The sequence below is a fragment of the Pteronotus mesoamericanus genome, unplaced genomic scaffold (genome assembly GCF_021234165.1).
Source record: "Pteronotus mesoamericanus isolate MK-2021 breed Mesoamerican mustached bat unplaced genomic scaffold, CSHL_Meso_final scaffold_651, whole genome shotgun sequence".
NCBI lineage: Eukaryota > Metazoa > Chordata > Mammalia > Chiroptera > Mormoopidae > Pteronotus > Pteronotus mesoamericanus.
In genome coordinates, this window is record NW_026555325.1 from 7571469 (window position 1) to 7592418 (window position 20950).

The window sequence follows — 20950 nt, forward strand, 5'->3', positions numbered from 1 at the left end:
ACATGTGAGTGCAGAGATGCACTTGTCTTTTAGTCGCTCAAGTATGTCACTTTTCTCGCTTATTAAAAACCACCACCTATCAACCTGGAAATGGCCTCTCTTTCTTCTCTCACTCCTTGCCTTCTGTGCATGGGGGCCAGTTTCAAATTTTAGCCTGGAAGCTCCCAAATTTATAAACCAATAATAAGTATTCTAAAAGATAGATTTTTTAAATTTGTATCCTCCATTAAATGGCTAAAGAACCTGAATCTCAGAGAAATTAAATGACTTGGTCAAAGTTTAATAAATATCAGAGTCAGAATTGAGGCCTGAATTCTTATTTTCTCACTTTAAATACCCTGTTCTGTCCACTATCTTCTTGCTGTTAGAGAAGCATTGAATACATCTCATTTTTTTAATTGGATATATATATTTTTTTTTTTTGGTGTTGAGTTTTGCAAGTCCTTTACAAACAATGGAATTAAAAAACGGGCAAACGACCTGAATAGACACTTTCCAAGAAGGCCATTCAGAGGGCCCATGGACATATGCCATCACTAGCCATCAGACAGATGCAAATTAAAACCACAATGAGATACCATCTCATACCTGTCAGAATGGCTATCATCAATAAATCAATAGACAACTGGTGTTGATGAGGATGTGGAGAAAAGAGAAACCTTCCTGTACTGTTGGTGGAAATGCAGATTGGTGCAACCACTGTAGAAAGCAGTATGGACATACCTCAACAAATTACAAATAGAACTGCCTCATGACCGAGCAATTCTGCTTCTAAGAATTTATCCGAAGAAACCAAAAACACTAACTCAAAAGTATATATTTTCACTCCTATATTCATCATAGCATTAACTACAATAGCCAATATTTGAAAGTGTCCCAAGTGTCCATCAATGGGTGAGTGAAAAAAGTGGTGGTACAATTATACAAGAGAATACTACTCAGTCATAAAAAAGAGGTAAATTTTACCCCTTGTGATACCATGAATGGACCTAGAGAGCATTATGTCAAATGAAGTAATCCAGTCAGAAAAAAAAAACAAATACCATATGATTTCACTCATATGTGGAATCTAATGAAGAAACTGAACTAACAAGCAAAATAGAGGCAGACTCATAGATAGAGAGCAGCTGACAGCTCTGAGTGGGGTGTTGGGGGTAAGGATTGAAAAAAAGGAGGAAAAGAGTGTGAACACGGACGACAGGGTGGGGTGGCAGGGAAAGGTGGAGGTGGAAGAGTGTATGGGGGGGATAGATGCTTATGGAAAAAATTGAATAAAATAAATTTAAAAAATTTTATAAAGCATGTTCTGGATTGACAATTGACAGTGAGTTCTAGGGTCACTCTGAAATATGATTTTGGAAAGGAGAGTCCTAGAGAAATTAGATTAACTTGCAAGGACATGTCATCCTTAATTTGGGCCTTATATACCAAATATATTTTAAAGATTGTCTTTATGTGTGCTAAAGATTCCAAACCACTAAAAGCTATTATACAGATTTGAATGTAATTGGTTTGTGTGACAAAAGAGTGTGATTTAATGTTCTCATATATTTGGATGTGAAGCTTTTCCTTTTTTGAATATCTTGCAAATCTCATAAAACCAGCCACACCTGGACATCCAGGAGCTTATTTCTTGAACTCCATGGTTCAACAAAGATGGATAGCTACTGTTCAGACATCTAGCCCTCCACCAAAATAAAAATAGGAGTTGAATTGGTTGAATTTTACATAGATGGGCACACAACAGTATGCCAAACATGATATGCTTTGGATCCTTTATTTTATTTTTCTTCCAAGTCAGGCCACACAAAGAATCATTCAGATAGACCAAAGTTCTTTGGAAGATTTCAAAACTGCTTCGGAAACTACCAGAGAGGACACACCACGGTGAGAGCCACAGCCAGAACCACACACAGCATGTGGTAGATGGGCACCCTCCTTACCCCTAGATGGCAGCATGGCCCTGGGCTATGTTCTCTGAAGTTCTACTGCTACTTGTCCAAGACCCCAAAAACATACTAACTAGAGTACCTCTTTGTGGGTCCATCCATGAGTGAGGCAGAAACACCAGGTTTGTGAATTGGAGGTGGCTTCTTGGCTTCCCAAGTCAATAGGCAGAGCCTCCTGACAGCATGTGAACATGTTCAGTCCAACGGAGGGTAGCAGAGACTTAGGTTTTATGGCCTTGCTAGAAGGCAAAGAAAGAGGAAGTTTCCTCAGTGCTTAGCAGGCTGCTCCTCCCCCTACTAAATTTTTAACCACACATTTCTCCCAATAAATCAAAACTGATGATACCTATAGACATGTGTAGTGTTTGAAAATTGAAAAATCTCATTGAAAACTAGCAATATTGATGACTATACAAGGCAATTTCATCAAATCAAGTAATGATGTTATGTGTGTGGTTAACCGTAGCTACGCAGGAAGTGGTTTTATTTAAAAGTTTTTGCGCTCCCACCCACCCCTCCTTTTTTTTTCTTCAGTACTGAAATTAAGCGGCATCCAACATAGGTCTACTCTTACGACATGTGACTTCACTGCTTTCCGTTTTTGTTGAAAGAGTCATTAACAGTTAGAAGTTGATGGCAGTTTCAGTAACAAGTACCACGGAGAAAAGGTGAGTTTTAACTTTATAATGAACCTGAAATTTAAACTTGAAAACATTTAACAGATTATCCTAAGCTTTGGTGTTGACTTATGAACAATTCTATAAAAGTGTAATGTTTTCACCTGTGTTTGAAACATGTTTGTTTCCTTTGGTGTAGGAAAGAATATTCATATTTGCAGCTGTCAAATTCTCAGCCTTTTTATTGAGATACTATACTAGGATAATTTGCTCAAATTTTATATTAAAATATTAAAGACGAAGTAAGGTTTAGTTTTAGTTTGAAAGGTACTTGTAAAAATAACTACTAGAGAAAACTCAAAAGTTTTCATCTTTATCTGATTGTTTTACAAAAATATGCACTATTTGAGATCCAGAGAACAAAAGAAAAAAAAGGTATTTTCTAACAATAAGAAATAACAGCTGGATTGCAATGAGAAAGATACTCATTGTGAAGTATTGTATTAAATTTAGCATTGAAAACCCTTGACAAAGTGTAGGTTATTAAATAGCTATTAAAAAAACATTTAAAATGCAAAAGACTCTCTATTTTTACTCTAAATATATTTTTTCTAGATTTTACTTAAGATCTAAGCTGAAACAAGGGCAAGTTTTATTTCATATGCAACTCTGTATGTTTAAAACAAAAGTCACAGCTGACCTCACGGGAGGTTACTTCTGGGAAAAGAGAAAAATTAGAGAAATACTTTTGTTATTTCTGTAATTATATAATTTTCCTTCCTTGAGATTTCCAAAATAAAAACTCTATAAATGAAAAGGTTTTCTTAATCATAAACTGACAATAACTTTTCTTTTATATTGTTTCTTGCTTTTATGAAACATCTTTGTGTGCTGTAACAAATGTACAGAAAATATAAAAGTATTGCTAATCTCAGAGACAAATGCCTAAAATAAATCTGACTGTAGATTTTTGAAAGAATTTTAATAAAAGCTCAAGATATGATCCACTCTTCCCTAATATTATTTTTATTGTGCTGTTGGATGGGGGAAGGGATGGCCCCCACAATACCTATTTTTTTTGTGTTATTAAAAATGGTTACAGGGTTGATAAGTGGAAACAATTTTCTTTTCTTTTATTGTCCTCTTTTGAAAGACACATGTAAATGTATTTTGATGTGGTCAATTTAGCAGGAAATTATTAGGCATACTAATACTATCCATTTTAAGACCTCTTCAGTTGTCAATACCGAAGCCAGCTACTTGTTAACTTAAAATGATCATGAAAAAAATAGAGATTGAGACTTGATGTTCAATACATTCTTTGTTGTTAGAATGTAAAAAAACTCTGGTAATATGTATTTGCTTTGATATACTGATTAGCTTTTTAATTTGGTGCATTATCTCACAATGGAAAACACTATTTAAGTCTGTCTTCAATATTGTGGTCCTAAACCTCTGTATCTATAGAAGCTGTGTAATTCAGATAGTTTGTGTTGATATGTTATTACTTTATTTCATTTTATTATAAAAGAACATCACATGAATAAGCATATGTAGTACTTACATATTGGAAAAAATGAAGATCCATATAAGCATTTGGTACTGAAAACAAAAGTCAATTATGGTTTTTTAAACTGTAATATTTAAAAAGCCAAATTCTCTGTAAAACAATTGTTTCTTGGAGAAACAGTTAAATTAAAATAGAAACATTTTATGGGAATACATGTAAAATTAAGGCTTAATTAAACATAGGTTAATATGGATTTATAAAGAACAAGTGGGGCTTATAGACATGTAAAATAAGCTATGCTCAGAAGTGCTTGCTAAAACAGTAATGCGTTCATCCTCTCTGGAATATACAGACCAACTCTTAAAAAGTAATTCCAAATGTGTTACTGTAGGTTAATGTACCTTTATACATTTTAAGTGAATAAATAAGAAACAAATTTTGATGAAACAAAAACAGTGCAGAGGATCTCATTTGGAGAGTTACTTCAAAGCTGATTTATTAAAAGAATATCATGCTTTTCCACTTGGGGCCAGCATTCAGCAATATTAAGAAAGGAAACATGTTTTCATTGATATTCCTCCTCTTCTTTTTTATTGCTCTAGTATAGAGTGAATTATTCAATTCCTAATTTAAAGTGCCCCAATATTGGTACCTAGAAGGATCGACCCTACTTTGCTCCTTCCATTTCACTCCCATTGTCCTTAAAATTTGTGCATCCTATTTCTGAGCATTTATAGTATTTGATAAAAAGAGCCCAGACTCACAGAAGAAGGACACAGAGTTTTGTTTCTCTTAACTTTTCAGCCAGACCTTCCCTCTTCCTCTGAGTAGAATTTTACTAAGGTCCCTCAGCAGGCAGGCCCCGCAAGAACAGCCAAATGCTGAGGACTTCAGTCTCAAGTGAGGCAAACAGGGAGATAAGTTTTATGGTGGAAAATGTGTTTTATTACTCATTGGCTCTGCTTTTGACATTTAAACACAAAATTTCTTACACTGTATTAAACAAAGGCTCCATCAAAGATATATGCCTGTTGCTCTAAGATATTCTTGAAGAGATACATACATTTCTTGTAGTAGATGAAAATTACTTGCATTTGATCTTTAGACAATTTTAGAATCTCCATAAACTTAGAAAATATTAAACATAATCTATTGCTTTATATGTTTTAAAAAATAAAGGGACCTGGAAAACATTATGTTAAGTGAAATGTGCCAGTCAGAGAATGACAAATACCATAAGATTTTACTCATATGTGGAATCTAATGAACAAACTAAATTAAGAAGCAAAATAGAGACAGACTCATAGACAGAGAGCTGGCTGATAGCTCTGAGTAGGGAGGCGGTGATTATGAGACAGAGGGATCAAGAGAAAAAGAAAAAGGACTCAGAGTCATGGACAATAGCGTGGTGATTTCTGGGGGGGGGGTTGGAGGTGGAAAAGAGTCTAAGAGAGATAAATGGAAATGGAAAACAATACAATGAAAAAAGTTATTTAAAAAATCATTTACTATCCTAAATTTAACTCTTTGAGTGACAGAAGCATATTTTTTTTTGCATTGCAAAATAATTGTTATATAGTAATACTTTAAATTGTATTTATAAATATTCTCAATTTCAGTTTATAGTGGACTTTTATTTGCAAACGATAAAAAAAATGAGTTAAAGTTAGCTTAGGCAATAAAGATAGGCAATGATTTATACAACTGAAAAAATCCAAGGAAAGCAGAGTCAGGCATGGCTGGCTCTAAGAGCTCACACATAGTTATCAGGATAAGGTTTCATTTTCTTCATTCTTTAGCTCTTTTTTCACTGTGCTACATGTAGTTTCTGGCAGAAGCTCACACTAAATTGACAAGAAAGCTTTAGCTTTACATCTGACCCTTTCAGCAAATTATGTTACAAAAAAAGTCTTTCCTTTGTCACAAAAAAAGGTCTCAAATTGAAATCTGATTGGCCTGAATTCTGTCACATGCCCGTAGCTGAGAGATCACTGATTCTGGCAGACACCCAGAGTGATCGGGCCTAGGTCACCAGGCTCACTCTTGCCTTGAGGAGCCACCTGAACCTACAATACAAGGACTCTTAGCTGAAAAGAGGAGCCTCTGCACAGGAAAAACTAAAATGTTTTTCCCAGAAGAAAGGTGACTTTATTTATAAGAAAAAGCCACAGAAATCTAAAAAACAGTCACATATAGTCACATTTAAAAACATATCCTGATATTGTCCAAATTCTATAATCAGAAGGAAATATACCACCAGTTTAAGGGTAGGATAGAATGGAACAGATGTTTCAATTAAACAAAAATCAAAAATACTTTTAACCAGCTACTCCATGTATGAACCCCCTCTCCACAATATTTATCTTCTAAAAGCTGATAATCTAGTATCGTTGTTATGTTAATAATTATAACAAAAATAAAATTTGCTACATATGATAAAAAGATATAGGAAATATTCTACTAGGGTTCAGAGAAATTCATCTAACATTTCTTTGCCAGGCAATAAACTAGAGAACTTTGCAAGTGTTGCATCATTTGATCATATCCTATCAGAAAAGTCAGGACTTTTTTGGAGAAAATCTTTGGAGTAGTTTTCAGACAACGCTTGGACTAGGGAGATGAGAAACATTCCAAGTGACAGGAAGGTAATGTGTCAAGGCACAAAAACATGGAGGAATATCAGAAATTTGTCAAGGAAGAGTAAGTTGTCTAGTTTTGTTAGGGAGAATTATAATGGTAGGAGGTAGGGTAGAAAGATAGTTTGAGAACCTGCTAACAGACTATAACTGGGGATTATAAATAACAACAAGGTTCTGGAGCAGGGAAAATGCCTATTTGAATATCCACATTTTTTTAATAGGTTTTTAGCATCAGGACTTTTTTTGCTTCTTCCATATACCTCATTGTGGCAAATGCTTCAGGGTGGTTTATGGAAACAGTCACAGTCAGTGAAGAGAGGCATTCCTGTAAGGTCAACTCCCCAAGGGCCTTGAAGTTCTTATACAGGCCATGGTGGCAATCATTTTTTTTTCATTTTATGAAAGTCATTTTTATATTTATGTTTTGACTGTTTTTAGTTTGATACTAGGTAATAGACTGAGGTCTTTCAAAATCAAAATAAAACCTAAATATAAAATTTTAGGGAAAATTTTTCTCACATTCTTATTTTTATATATTCCATTCAACCTCTCCTTAATGGAACAAACAAGCACATTTTTTTAACCCTTTAAACTTTCGGTATTCACATATGTGTGTATTCACATACGATATATATCTTCTTTTATTATATATTAAAGATAGCACACAATACATGCTTTGCTTTTTTTCATTTAACAATACACTGGAGAAATTTTCATAACAAAAATAAGAAACTGTTTAATACTCTTATTTTTTTTTTACAACTGTACTGTATTCCTCTGTGTGAATGGATCATACATAATTTAATCAATATCTTATTAAAAGTGTCATGGGTGTTTTCAATTTTTTGCTCACACAATAAATGTTTTCATGTAACTGTGAACATTTGAAAACATATCTATAGAATGAATTATCATAAATATGATTTCTTTAAAAACCAAGAGATAAAATAGTTTTGATAGTTATTATCAAACTATCCTTCATGTTAGTTGTCACTTTCTGAACTTTCAGCAGCACATAATGAGAATGCTGCTGGAAGCTCCATAGCTTTTTCAACAGATTGTGTTATCATACTTTTAAGGTTTTGCTAATCTGTAGAGAAGTGTATCTTAATATAGTTTTTTTTTGATATTCCTGTTATGATGATTGGGGATGAACTTGTTTTAAAGATTAAAGTTTTATTTGTCATTCTTGATAAAAGAATGTACCCTTTCACAACTATGTAATGAAGAATTAAAAGCATTAGTGAAGTTCAAGACCTAGAATACGATGTTACAGGAAGTAAGGAGTTGGGACTAGCATATATAAAATATACTTTTTATAAAGTATGAAATAGGCAGTTGCTAAATTATGGGATGCAATACAAACGTTGAAAGGAAGAGGAGGAGAAAAGGAATAGAATTTTTTTTTAAAAAAAGAAGAAAAATATTCAGAAATGCAGCCAGGTCTCAGAGGATAAAGAAGACTGATTGGTGTAATCACCAGCTCAAGTAGATGAATTATCCTGAAACAGAATGAAGAGAGTATTTTAATGATGTATATGTAGATGAATTAGATATAGATAAGATGAAAAAAAGAGAAGAGGAAGTTGAGGGAATACATGCTTCGTGGTTTCTATCTTCTCTGACATAACAGGGAAGCTCGTCTGATGAGAGGGAGCACTATAAAATGCCAAAGAAGAAGCAGAATATCTAATTTTAAAATGTTGGCCTTGCCAATAACATATGATACAGTTATGGATTTTAATACTGATTTTTCTCTTTTGGGTGGCATCAGCCCAATTCAATTCAATTCTGTAAATAATTTTAAGCCAGTACACTGTGTTGTGCTAGGAATTACTGGAGTCAGAAAGAATCTATGGACTATTTAGCCAGTAAAAACTTTTTAGTTTCACAAACACAAGAATTTAAATACAAGTATATATGTATAAATACAATGCCAGAGAACTAGTACAGAACATGCTATATCAGAGTTCCAGTGGTTTTGCTTTTCCAAATCCAGTGGTTATTTATTTTCATGTCTTCATATTATCCATTATTTAAGCTGCGTTTAATATAGGCGAACAGTCCTTCCCTCTTGAACCTTTCTTTTCTTTGGACCTGTGAGGTATTTCATTTTCACAAATTGTCTCCAAACTAACTGGATGCTCTTTCTCTGTTACCTTTGCTCACTCTTTCTCACTATCCAACCCTCTAAACCTTGAAATGTCCTGCACTCAAATCTCAAGATTTCCACCTTTCCAGTCTCAGCTTGTCTTCTAAGTTTATCCCCAGATGATTTTATTTAGTGCCATGGGTTTAAATACTATTTATATCTCAACACCAAACCTTCTTCTTAGCACTAAAACTACAAATACAACTACCTATTCATTGTCTCCACTGGAATGTCTCATAGAGATATCAAAATGAGTATATTCAAAACTAGGCTCTCAGTAACTCCCCACTTTCTCCTGACCCACCCTGCTTCTTTCCTATTTTCATCCCTCTCATTTAAGGCACCACCTTTCACCTGTCTTTTCAGGGCAGTAAACTAAGGACACCATCAATTCCACCCTTTTCCTCACACTCCTTACTCAAAACCAAAACTAGATCCAACTCATCACTTATAAGCAGAGCCTGCAAAACATTGACCATTACACTGTTAACTTTTCTCAGCAATGGCTATTGAAAATTTGTATTTTTTTTTAGACAAATGGCTCTTATTATTTTTTCTTAATTTTGCTTGTTGGTGTAATGAATTTTCACCAAAGAATCTGCAGATGAATACACTACAATGTGATGTTTTGATGACATCACCATTTTAGATAAAACCACACTTGCCAATCTATTTTTGTTTGTCAAGTTAGAAGAAGTCATAGAAAATATATGGAATAATGTTGATTTGTACATTTTGAATGAATTCAAGAAGGCTGAGGGGGTAGCAACTTCCAGAACTTTTCAGTATGATTTTTTTTTTTTACCTTAGTGTGTTTTTCTGTGCTGTAATTTAATAGTACATTCTAAGCATAAGAAAACTCTAAGTCGCATGATCATTAAAAATTTTGGTGAAGAAAAAGATTCAGGAAAAAGGGGAAATTTAATAAAAAAATATTTTTTAAAGATTTTATTTATTTATTTATTTATTTTAGAGACAGAGAAAGGGAGGGAGAAAAAGAGGGCAACATCAGTGTGTGGTTGCCTCTCATGCACCCCATACTGGGGACCTGGGCTTCAATCTTCGCATGTGCCATGACCAAGAATAGAATAAGCGACCTTTTGGTTCAAAGGCCAGTGCTCAGTCCACTGAGCCACATCAGCCAGGGCTAGAGTGGCCTTCTTAACACTTAAATTATATTCTCTTACTAAAACATTTAAATGACTTTCTACTATATGTCAAATTTGTTCAGTCTCCTTTTATGATTTGCAAGGTCCTCTCTACCTCATTACTCTGCTTTTGTTTTCCTAAATAGCTTTTTGATAAAGAGAATTTATATATAATATATTAATATTTATAATACATATTTTAATGTATATATTGTATATTATATTTATAATATATATATATTTTTAAATTTCTTAGTGGTTATCGTTACATAGACTGAATGGTCTATGAGAGAATTGTTTTGCCTGGCTTTTTAAAGCTGAATACATTGAACCAAAAACAGTGGTAGGCATACATATAATAAACACTTGATGAATATTTGATTAGTGATAGAATAAATGGTGCAAAGTTGACTGTGGCTATAGGATCAGGGAAAGTTATATGAAGATTTATGGCTTCTCCTGGGTATGAAGTTTAGAGGAAGAGGAGCTAGAAACAAATTTCAAACAAATGACACTTTATGGGTACATTTTGAGTAACCTGACAGTGACTAAAAGTTAGATTAGAATCATGGATCCATTACATGCTCTGGAGCCTTTCTGAAATTCAGAACAAGTAACATACTATCTTAAAACATTTCCTCATAAACTGATGAAAAATACCACCCACCTTTAACTATTACAATTTTAAGCTATTTTGCTACAACCATGGTATTAGAACTGAATCATTTATGTTTATTTTAGATGCATTTTCTAAAAATTTAGAGAACTTTTTGTTCTAATCTCTATTGATGTAATTCCAAGATGAGAGTCAAAACAAAATAGCTTTTTAGAAGAATTGTGAAAGGTAGAATGCTCAGGAAACTAGGTGCTGAGTCAAGGGAAATTTTTCTGCCTGCCAATTATCTCTTTGCTTTAGTTAGTTTCATATTAGAATGTGAAGGACTAGAAACTGAGTTGCAGAGCCCGTATTCATCTTTGTGATAAATGTACTGGGAACTCAAATAACCAGAGCCTCCATATAACATCACCTCCTCATGTGTTGGTGATTTTCTTAACAGAAGTGGAATTTAGGAGAGAACATGAGTGCTGATTACCTCAGTAATGTCTCCAACACTGTGGTGGGAATATGCTGCTATAAAAATTTCCCACTATTTTCTTATTCTCAAGATGCTTACAATAGTGTGAGACACTCATCAAAATAAATTATTAGAGTAGGATTGTTACTAATACTCATCATAGCTATGACTATGCTATTATGTGTAATGCATATTATGTGCCAGATGTTTTGCATACCTAATAGCATTTGATAGCCACAAAAATCACATAAAGGGTCAGTATCCCATTTGAAAGATAAGGAAGGTAAAATTAAGTGGTTAAATATCCAAATTTTTGTGCTACTTGGTTGGATGTGTCATGACTTACAGGATATCTGGATAATACAAAAAAATGTTATTTTCACAACACAGTGCTACAATTTCTAAGCCTATTAAGTGCCACCAGTTAAGCAATGCTGGACTTTGTAAGTTCCTTATTGTCTGAAAGGGTCTGAAATGATCCTGCTTTGTCTGATGTCTGAAAAAATGCCATCTGTGGAAAATGTGTTGCTTGTTCACTACGTATATTACTTAATGTAGAAGTGTTACAAAATATGTGAGGAAGAACATATTTGCCTTAGTTCATGTCATACTGCAAATACCTTATCTATTTTTCTTTATTTCTTCTGAATCCTGTATCTCCTCTCAGTTCTAAAATTCCTTCTTAGACCATGCTGACCATTATGATGTGACAACTAGCAACAAATGATTATTCAGCGCTTGAAAAGCGGCTAATCTAAATTGAGTTGTAAAATAAACACCAGCTTTTGAAGACTTAGTACAAAAAGAGAGATCAAAATTATATTATTAATATTTTATATTGATCATGTGCTGAAATTATAAATTTTTGATATATTAGGTTAAATAAAATGTTAAAATTATTTCCACTGATTTTATTGTACTGATCTAAGTGGATACAAAAAATTTTTAAATTATGTGTGTGACTCATATCATATTTCTAGTGAATATCATAGTTCTAGACCATCTTCTCTTTTCACCAGACTTCTTTGGCATTCTTATCCATTCTGATGGCTTAAATTTAATCTCTCAGATGTGATCCTTAAATTTCTATTTTTGGCCTTGGCTTCTCTTCTAACATTGTTTCTCATTTCAGTTTGTTACTTGATAACCCTTTCATGAAGTCCCATTAGCAGTTCAAACTGAATATGTTTCAAGTTAAACATGTAATCTCCCTACAGAAGCTTTCTCATTTTTTCTTTTAACTTTAGATACCTCTCTTCCTCAAGTCATCTAAATAAGTAATCTTGAAATCTCTATGGACTTCACTTATTCCACACATCAATCAATCGCCATGTTTTAGAGGAAGCCAGTCCCTTCTCTCCACTTTAAGTTATGGTCATAGTTTATTTGGTCATCCATTAAGTCTGTCCTAGACTGCTGGAAACGGGTCTTCCTTGCTTCCATGCTCCTCTTTGTCATACTCCTTTATTTTGTCCATCTCAGATTTATTTTATGTCTTGAGCTTGATGGGTAAGCTCAAGTTAATTAATACAAATAAGAATGTCCATTGTCTACTTATATTCCATTTAGAGTTTTAAAAGTGATTTTTCACACGTTATTTTTCAATTATATTTTATTAATTGCACTATTACAGCAGTCCCAATTTTTCCCCCTTTGCCTCCCTCCTTTCAGCACCCCCTGCTCCCACAGGCAATCCCCATACTTTTGTTCATGTCCATAGATTATGCTTATAAGTTCTTTGGTTCTCCAATTCCTATCCTGTACTTTATACCCCCATGACTATTCTGTAACTACCAATTTGTTCTTCTTAATCCCTTCACCTTTTCCTCCTTTCCCCCAGGCTCCCTCCCCACTGGCCACCGTCTCAATGATCTCCATGTCTATGATTCTGTTTCTGTTCTGGTGTTTGCTTAGTATGTTTTTTAGATTCAATTGTTGATAGTTATGTATTTATTGCCATTTTAATGTTCACAGTTTTGATCTCCTTTTTCTAAAGCCCCTTTAACATTTCACTTGATAATAATTTGGTGATGTCGAACTCTTTTAACTTTACCTCGTCTGTGAAACACTTTATCTGCCCTTCCGTTCTAAATGATAGCTTTGCTGAATAGAGCATCCTAGATTGTAGGGCCTTGCTTTTCATCACTTTAAATACTTCTTGCCAATCCCTTATAGCTTGCAAAATTTCTTTTGAGAAATCAGCTGACAGCCTTATGGGGGAACTCCTTTGTACTGCTTTTCTCTTGCTGCTTTTAAGATTCTCTCTTTATCTTCAACCTTTGGCATTTTAATTATGATGTGTCTTGGTGTGGTCCTCTTCAGGTCCATCTTGCCTGGGACTCTCTGTGCTTCCTGGACTTGTATGTCTATTTCCTTCACCAAATTAAGGAATTTTTCTTTAATTATTTTTTCAAATAGACTTCCAGCTTCCTGCTCTTTCTCTTCTCTTTCTTGCACCCCTATGATGCAAATGTTGGTATGTTTGAAGTTGCCCCAGAGTCTCTATATACTATCCTCATTTTCTTGCACTTTTTTTATTCTTGTTCTTGCTGGTTGCTTTTTGCTTCCTTATGTTCCAAATCATTGATTTGATTCTTGGCTTCATCGCCGCTACTATTGATTCCCTGTAAATTTTTATTTATTTCAATTACTGCATACTTCATTTCTGACTGGATCTTTTTTATGCTGTTGAGGTACTTGTTAAGTTCCTTGAGAATCCATATAACCAGTGTTCTGACTCTGCCTCTGAAAAATTGTTTATCTACATTTTGTTTAGTTCTTTTTCTGGAGTTTTGTTCTGTACTTAGCCATGTTTCTTTGTTTGCTCATTGTGTCAGCTTCCATGTGTTTGTCTCTATGTATTAGGTGAAACTGCTATGACTCCTTGACTTGGTAGTGTGGCCTAATGTAGTAGGTGTCCTGTGGGGTCCAGTGGCACACCTTCCCTATCAACCAAGCTGGGTACTGAAGCTACGTCCTCCGTGTGGGCTGAGTACACCCTCCTGTTGTAGTTGACTGTTGTTGGCAGGTCAATGGACGGATTTACCTAGGCCAGGCAGCTGCAAGGACTGGCTGTGACCACTGACTATTACCCTCTATGACCCATGGAAGATCAACTGTGCAGAGGCCCACTCTACAGAGCACGGGTTACTTCAGTAGGGCTCTAGTGCCCACTCATGTTCTGTCTGTGGCCGCTTGGCATAAGCTGTAAAGCATTCTGCAGCTGGATGTTTCTTGCACGGGGCTTGGAGGTGCCGTAACAAAGCCAGGCTATGAAACAAGGCCAGCTTCTCCTAGTGCCAGGCCTGGGGCCACTTAGCAAGGTATGGGGGCTCGCTAGGTCCTGCTGCTGCTTGGTTGAGAGGATTTTAGAAAATCAGAAGGATGAACTAAGATGAGTCATTCTTGTGGAAAAGCCTGGTTAACCACTTGGGTGGGCCTAAGTTGGGTGGGGCAGAGTCTCTGGGAATCATTAGGACCGGGAAAACAAAGTGAGCCAGGTTGATGGAGCCTTAGATATGGTGCCTGCTGCACTTTGTGTCTCTGTTGGGTGAGAGCTTAGAAGAGAAGCAATGGCCTTTAACAGAAGTTTTATCATAGAGAAAGCTAACCCCCAACTTTTACCCTGATGCCAGACTCTTCAGTTCCTCCCTGTATGCCTCTGGTGCCTTTCAAACTGCTCCCCGCCCCGCCCCGCCCAGTGCTAGAGCTCAGTGGGAGTGGATCTGAGTAAGTCTGCAGGCCTGTTAAGAGGGATTTTTTGGGAATACAATAGTTTCTTCGACCAACTCAATCTCCACTGGTTTTTATAGCCAGAAGCCAAGGGGACTTATCTTACCAGCATTTCAAGGAACCCTGGGTTGGAGGACCTGGTGTAGGGGTGGGACTCCTCTCTCCCTAGATATACCTCCCAATTTTTCCTCCACACATGGGTATGGGACCAGCCCCTTCTGCATCTCCACATCTCTGTCCCTCCTACCAATCTGGATGGATGTGGATTCTTTAATTCTGTGGTTGCAGGACCTCCATTTGACTTGATTTCTGCCAGTTTAGAGTGATGGGTGGTTCTGTAATTTAGTTGTAATTTTTATGTGGTTGTGTGAAGAGATGAGCTTTGTTTACCTAGGCTGCCATCTTGGAGATCTTGGTGTATGTGTCCACCCACATTATTTTACTTGATTATTTCAGAAATATAGTGTGATAAACAGGAGTTTTTAATAGATATAATAGAAGATAATAATACATGGAGAACTTAAATTGTTTGAGGACATGATGAGAATATATTTCTCCAAAATTTTAACCCAGAACTTTTTTTATTCCTCATAGTAAAGACATTAAGAGCTCAGGTTGGGTAGTCATAAAAACTAAAATTCAACCCTGAGCTCTTCCACTTGCTAGATATTATATGTTATTTCTTGCAACTTACTTAACTTCTCTGAGTTTGAGTTTCTTCACCAATAAAATGAAGAGTTTCTTCATACGATAAAAAGAAAAATAATGTATGTAAAGTGTTTTTCCTAGTTTGTGGCATATAATAATTGTTTTAAAAAGATTAAGTGTAGTGCAAATCATAGCCATAGTAATGGTTTATTGGGTTGTTTTGAATCAATTGGTGATCATTTTTTCCCGCATTATGAAATAGAACTTATGCCAGGATACGTTTGGTTCATTTCAATTCTATGTATTGCAGTTAGATTATGAAACTCATCAAAGCAATTTCTTGCTATTAACTTTCATTTCCTCCATACAGCTGTGTGGGGGCGTATAGTATAGCTGTGTGGGGGAGAAGGAAGAAGGCTCACTCTTTTCTTGCTTATTTACCAACTTTTCCTTGATATGGAAGTTTTTCTTCAAGCAGCTCAACATGTGTCCTCACCAAAAATACCCTTTATTTTTTAAGAATTAATACCATCACATAGTGCAATTCAAAAAGTGGTAGAGAGCTGTTGATTCCTTAACAAGAAATTAAAATAAAATAAAACTGTAGAGACAAGGAGAGAAAAAGCAAAATTTCCTTTACCCACTTTTATTTATATCTAATTTTTGCCTAGAACAGTGAGGTGGTAACATAGATGGTTCATGAGGCAGATATGCTGGGGTCCTAGCAAAATGATTCTAGAAGGAAAAATAGGAAAGTGAATTGAGAAGTCCAGGATCTGGTTTGCTGATCTAGTTAGAGAAGTAGTTTTTGTTTTGTTTAATTTTTTCCCCCTGGGAAAACCTGCTCAGGATTCGATATATGAAGGTTGAGTGAACATGCCAATCTCAGTCTTAACTCTGAAAGCTGTTGGTACCAGGGCCTCTGCTTAATAAGAGCAAGGTGTGCCAGGGAGAACTGACTGACCGAATGCTTGGGAGATAAGTGATTCTGTTGCTGCTCTTGGAGAACTAGCTGTATCTTACAGGCCAGAGAGCTTTAGGTTATAGGAGTGGCTTTAAGAAAGTAAGCTGTAGTTTCCGGATAGGGAGTCAGCATGAAAGGAACACTAGAGACTATCAACGTGGGGTAGACTATGACTTGGGGAGAAGGTGAGATGCAGCAGTTGTTCTCACTTCCTCTGATTGTGATGCACTATATCCCAGGGCCATTTGTCAACTTTTGATGTAGAGAAGTAGGAAAGACACACAGGAATCTAGTGACACTTGTGGCTGGGAACCATAATTCTAATATAGTGACAAACCTGAACTTGTTGGAAATATTCACAGTCCTGAGGCAATTAGAGGCAGGGGATTTGACACCCATACCGAGTACCGGTCATGTTCTAGATACAACACAGAGCAACAACACTGACAAATACAGTGTCTGACTTTAAGGATCAGAAGAGATACACAACTCAAATAGAGAACAGAAAATAATAGAAACCAAGACATAGTTATCTGCCAAAAAGTAACAGAGGTCAGAATAGAAAGGAGGAAAGTGAGAACTACATAGCAATAGCAAAGAGCATAGCACAATATCTTACTCTTGGTAATTTAAAATCATGTTGAAAAAAGTATAAGAATATATGAAATAATGTTAATCTTCAATGACCCACTCTAAAGTAGTGGTACAAATGCTGTCGCTTGGTTCTGTTCTCCATTTCAAATCCTTCCTAACAGCTTGATTTAAAAATAATAAAATATAAAAAATGACATTGATTTAACATGCAGCAGAATTTCTGTCCAACCCACACATCAGAGCAGCAATGTTCCTAGAGGTGGCTGGCACCAGGAATCACAGTCACAAATGCTTCCAGACAGTGAAGACGCAACCCAAGTGCAAAGGATGGGAACTCCGGATCAGAGAGCACTTGTCCTATTTACAGGATGTAGAAGGTGCCCACCTCTCACTGACAGCTACCATGCACACCTTGAGCAGTTTTCAACATCTTATGATTTTTTTCAAGAGAAGACACAGAGATACACTTTTTTAAAGTAAAAATCCTCATTTTCAGTAGGAACTCATTCAAAACATTTGAAATCATTGTTCAGGCCCAACAACATATGTCTGTGGGTTGAATTTGGTTGGCAGTCTGCCAGTTTTCCACCTCTTGAGTTTATGGCTGCTCCTAAGGAAGCAGGAACATGGCACAATGATTAGAGAGAACTAGATTCCTCCAAATAACTTCTGTCTACACAAGAAATTCTAATAAGTGTTTAGTGACTGACTAGTGTTTTAGATTATTCTATGGAAAAACATCCATTTAAATATAGTGTTTTGCTGTTGTTAATTTAGGTCCTTGTTTTGTTTGTCTAAGTTTCATGACTGGGTTAAATTTTTCTAATTTGAAAGAACAAAATTTCTTCTACTGCAGATTCTCATCAGAGCATTTTTTTAACCACTAAAAGATGTCTCCAAGGGTTAACTTTTTAAAATCGTAGCAAATATAGTAATCTTTAGTTTGCTTGATATTTTAAAGCCACGTGATGTGAGTTAGGGACCAGCATGTCTGTACTTGTATGGGTGTGTTATCGTTGGAAAATTAAGAGATAAATTCATATACCTTGGGTGGTGATAATAATAGACAGGGAGATTTAAATATATGTGCATGCACACAAATACAGATACGAGATTTACAGTGCACAAGAGGGGAAATATAGCTTGGGTGTGGCTGTTTCTTCATAGGTGTTATCTATTAATAGATCAGAACATTTAAGTTTCAGAAGCAGTCATTAAAAAGATATGAGTAAATAAAGGGAGGAGAGATAGAAAAAAGAATTAATTTCAATAATTTTAAGTTAAATAGATAACCCCTCTAGCCATTTCAAACTCTAAGTATTTATGCATTCACTTTTGACTTCAGTATGCTCAAGCCAAAATCATGTATATTATTTTGTGAGGAGCTTAAATTAAGATAGAAATTGGACTGTACTACTACAAATTACAATAATGCTGAATTAACTGAAACCTGGTAAAGCAGAAAGGCATCTAACCTTCTCCTTTACTTCTCGCCTCCTGGGGAGAAGATGCCCCCCCTCCCCAGCTTTCCCTTAAAGAAAAAGGAGTAAAACACCACTTCTTTAAGTGGGGAATCTAGCTCCTGAACAACTCTTGGATTGAGGTTCGTGATAAAGTAGCTGAAGTGCTTCAAGGCACTAAGGCAATGAAAAAATCTTTAGTTAATCAACCTAAAAAGAAAAGGATATGCTTTAAGTGATACAGTGTATGGAGCATATTGAAAGATCTTCAAAGCCAGGATTGAAAAACTCAGTCAAAAACATTCCAGTGAAAAAAATGTGAACTGTTAAATAATTTTTCCTATTTTGATATTATTGGCTCATGAAAGAAAGCTACTGGCCCAAAATTTCAGACTAAATTTGAGTGAAAACAAAAATATTTTGTGGAACTTGTTTTGTTCTCATACCAAAGATCCCTCAACAATAAGCAAAAGAACTGTTTTGTAAGTGTTTAATTGATGTTGTCTACTCACTCAAAGTTCATGATATAAACATTAAACAACAACAACAAACACTTGTGCTGAAAGTTATGCAATAGACCGATTGCCTTATGATCCTTTTGGGTTTTTGTATGCAAGAGAATTCATTTTATAGCAATAATTAAGACTGGATGTGTGTTCCGGATTGCTAAACATCATATTTCAATTAATATCAAATAGATATTCACAGTATTGTTTCATGTACCTCTGCGTCTATGTATCCATCTTTACACCTACCTATTTCACTTCCTACCCGCTCCTCTTCTCACTATTCCCACCTATGATCCACACCCCCAACCACCAGCATATTCCCAATTGAAATTCCCATAAAACTTAATTTGAGCAAGAGTATCCACAAATATGAACCTAGTAACAATAAGCTTTAAAAACAAAGAGACACTCTAGTAGTTAGTAACAGTCTTAGAACAATGCAGATATAAAATTCTAAAAATTACATAATTCTATAGATATGTTTCTCAACAAAGTTTAGTATACGTCTGAATCTCCAGGGCTGATGGCCAAACATGTAGTTTCTTGGCCCCCTCTTCAGTGTTGCTGAATGCAGGATCTTTGGAAGGTAGTGAAATATGCATGCTTACGAAGCTCCTCACACTGACCCTTGAGAATGCCTGCTCTACAGTGTTCTTCCTCCTTACTACTACAGCCATTTTCACCTGAAGATGAGTTATTTCTGACCCTAACCCCCAGAATGAATCTTAGCTTATTGCAGGTAATCTTTAATTCCAGTGGAATACACTTCTGCAAATTCAATAACAAATTATAAAAAGTGATCATGGCTTTTGGTCTGCAATTGTGGTACACGCATCAAGTGTGTTCCCCCCTTATTTGAAGGTCCTAGTAGCTCAACAAGGCACACCTTCTTCATTAGGCATTTGCTTTGTCCTTGACCACAACTTTCTCCACTGGTAACCTGGCCAATCATTGCCTCATTCCCTTGCTAGGACAGAAGCCCTGGCTCTCTAGCACAGTTTTCCTTGTGGGTAATTCAGTTAGCTCTGAACAAATACCCAGCATTCAGAATTAACACTTAGTAACAAACCACCTGGTTGAAAACAACCTGTAGATCTGAATTTCTGAGTATTGCTCCTCTCAGATCACACCAATATAGGCATACACAACGCGCACACACATAAACATAACTATTTAAATGTATTTTATGCATATACAATTGAGCAGGAGAGACACTCATTTTTAAATGAATTAAAGGAGATATTCTGAAATATTTTATTTTAATGGTGTTGTCATCATCACAACAATGGATTGTGACATTACTGTCCCATTCTCGGACATGTCCCTTTGGCACTGAAATCCAATCGAATCAATTCTGAGTTTGAAGACATGAACATGAGGAAAAAACTAATTGGATACAATAACAAATTTGCTAAATAAAACAAATGTCAGCCATATTTGACTATTGCCCATTACTGACTTCTGTTAATTAATGTTGAGCACTAATTATGCAATACGCAGCTTCTCCATATTTTAACCTGGACAGGCCAAGATAGAGATAGAGAAAGCCTAGGGTACTGCAGTCAGTGTGTGATTAGATTTAAACTGCTTGATAAAAGGGCCCTGCGACTGAGTCACATCCTTTAGGAAATAAATACTTAGAGAACATGAAGTCCCAGGAAACAAACAACTGCAGGTTGAAATCTATTTTTTGCACTTGATATTCTTCCAGCAAAGATGAGTGAATTAGTCCTGCCCCAGAGTGTGTCTGAGACTCTGCTTGCGTTGCCAGTGTTTTCTAATACTGTAACTGTTGAGCAACTTGGTCTATTGCCCATGTTTTCTCCTTAAGTGACATTTCATCATCCAGTGCCCTAAGATAGTCACCCTGTTTTCCCATAATTGATACTTGTACACCAGAGATGAAAAATGGCTCAGCATTTCTTGCTAGATTAGGTCAAAACTGACAGAGA

At 35.6% G+C, this 20950-nt stretch overlaps 1 protein-coding gene across 1 annotated transcript in view; it reads left to right on the forward strand.

The window, feature by feature from the left end:
- Positions 1-2562: 2562 nt before the first annotated feature.
- ARHGAP15 (Rho GTPase activating protein 15) overlaps positions 2563-20950 on the forward strand; it is a 609081-nt gene continuing 590693 nt past the window's right edge. Inside the window, exon 1 of the mRNA XM_054562678.1 lies at positions 2563-2617. The gene's annotated coding sequence lies outside the window, so the exon portion shown is untranslated. The remainder of the gene's footprint in view (positions 2618-20950) is intronic.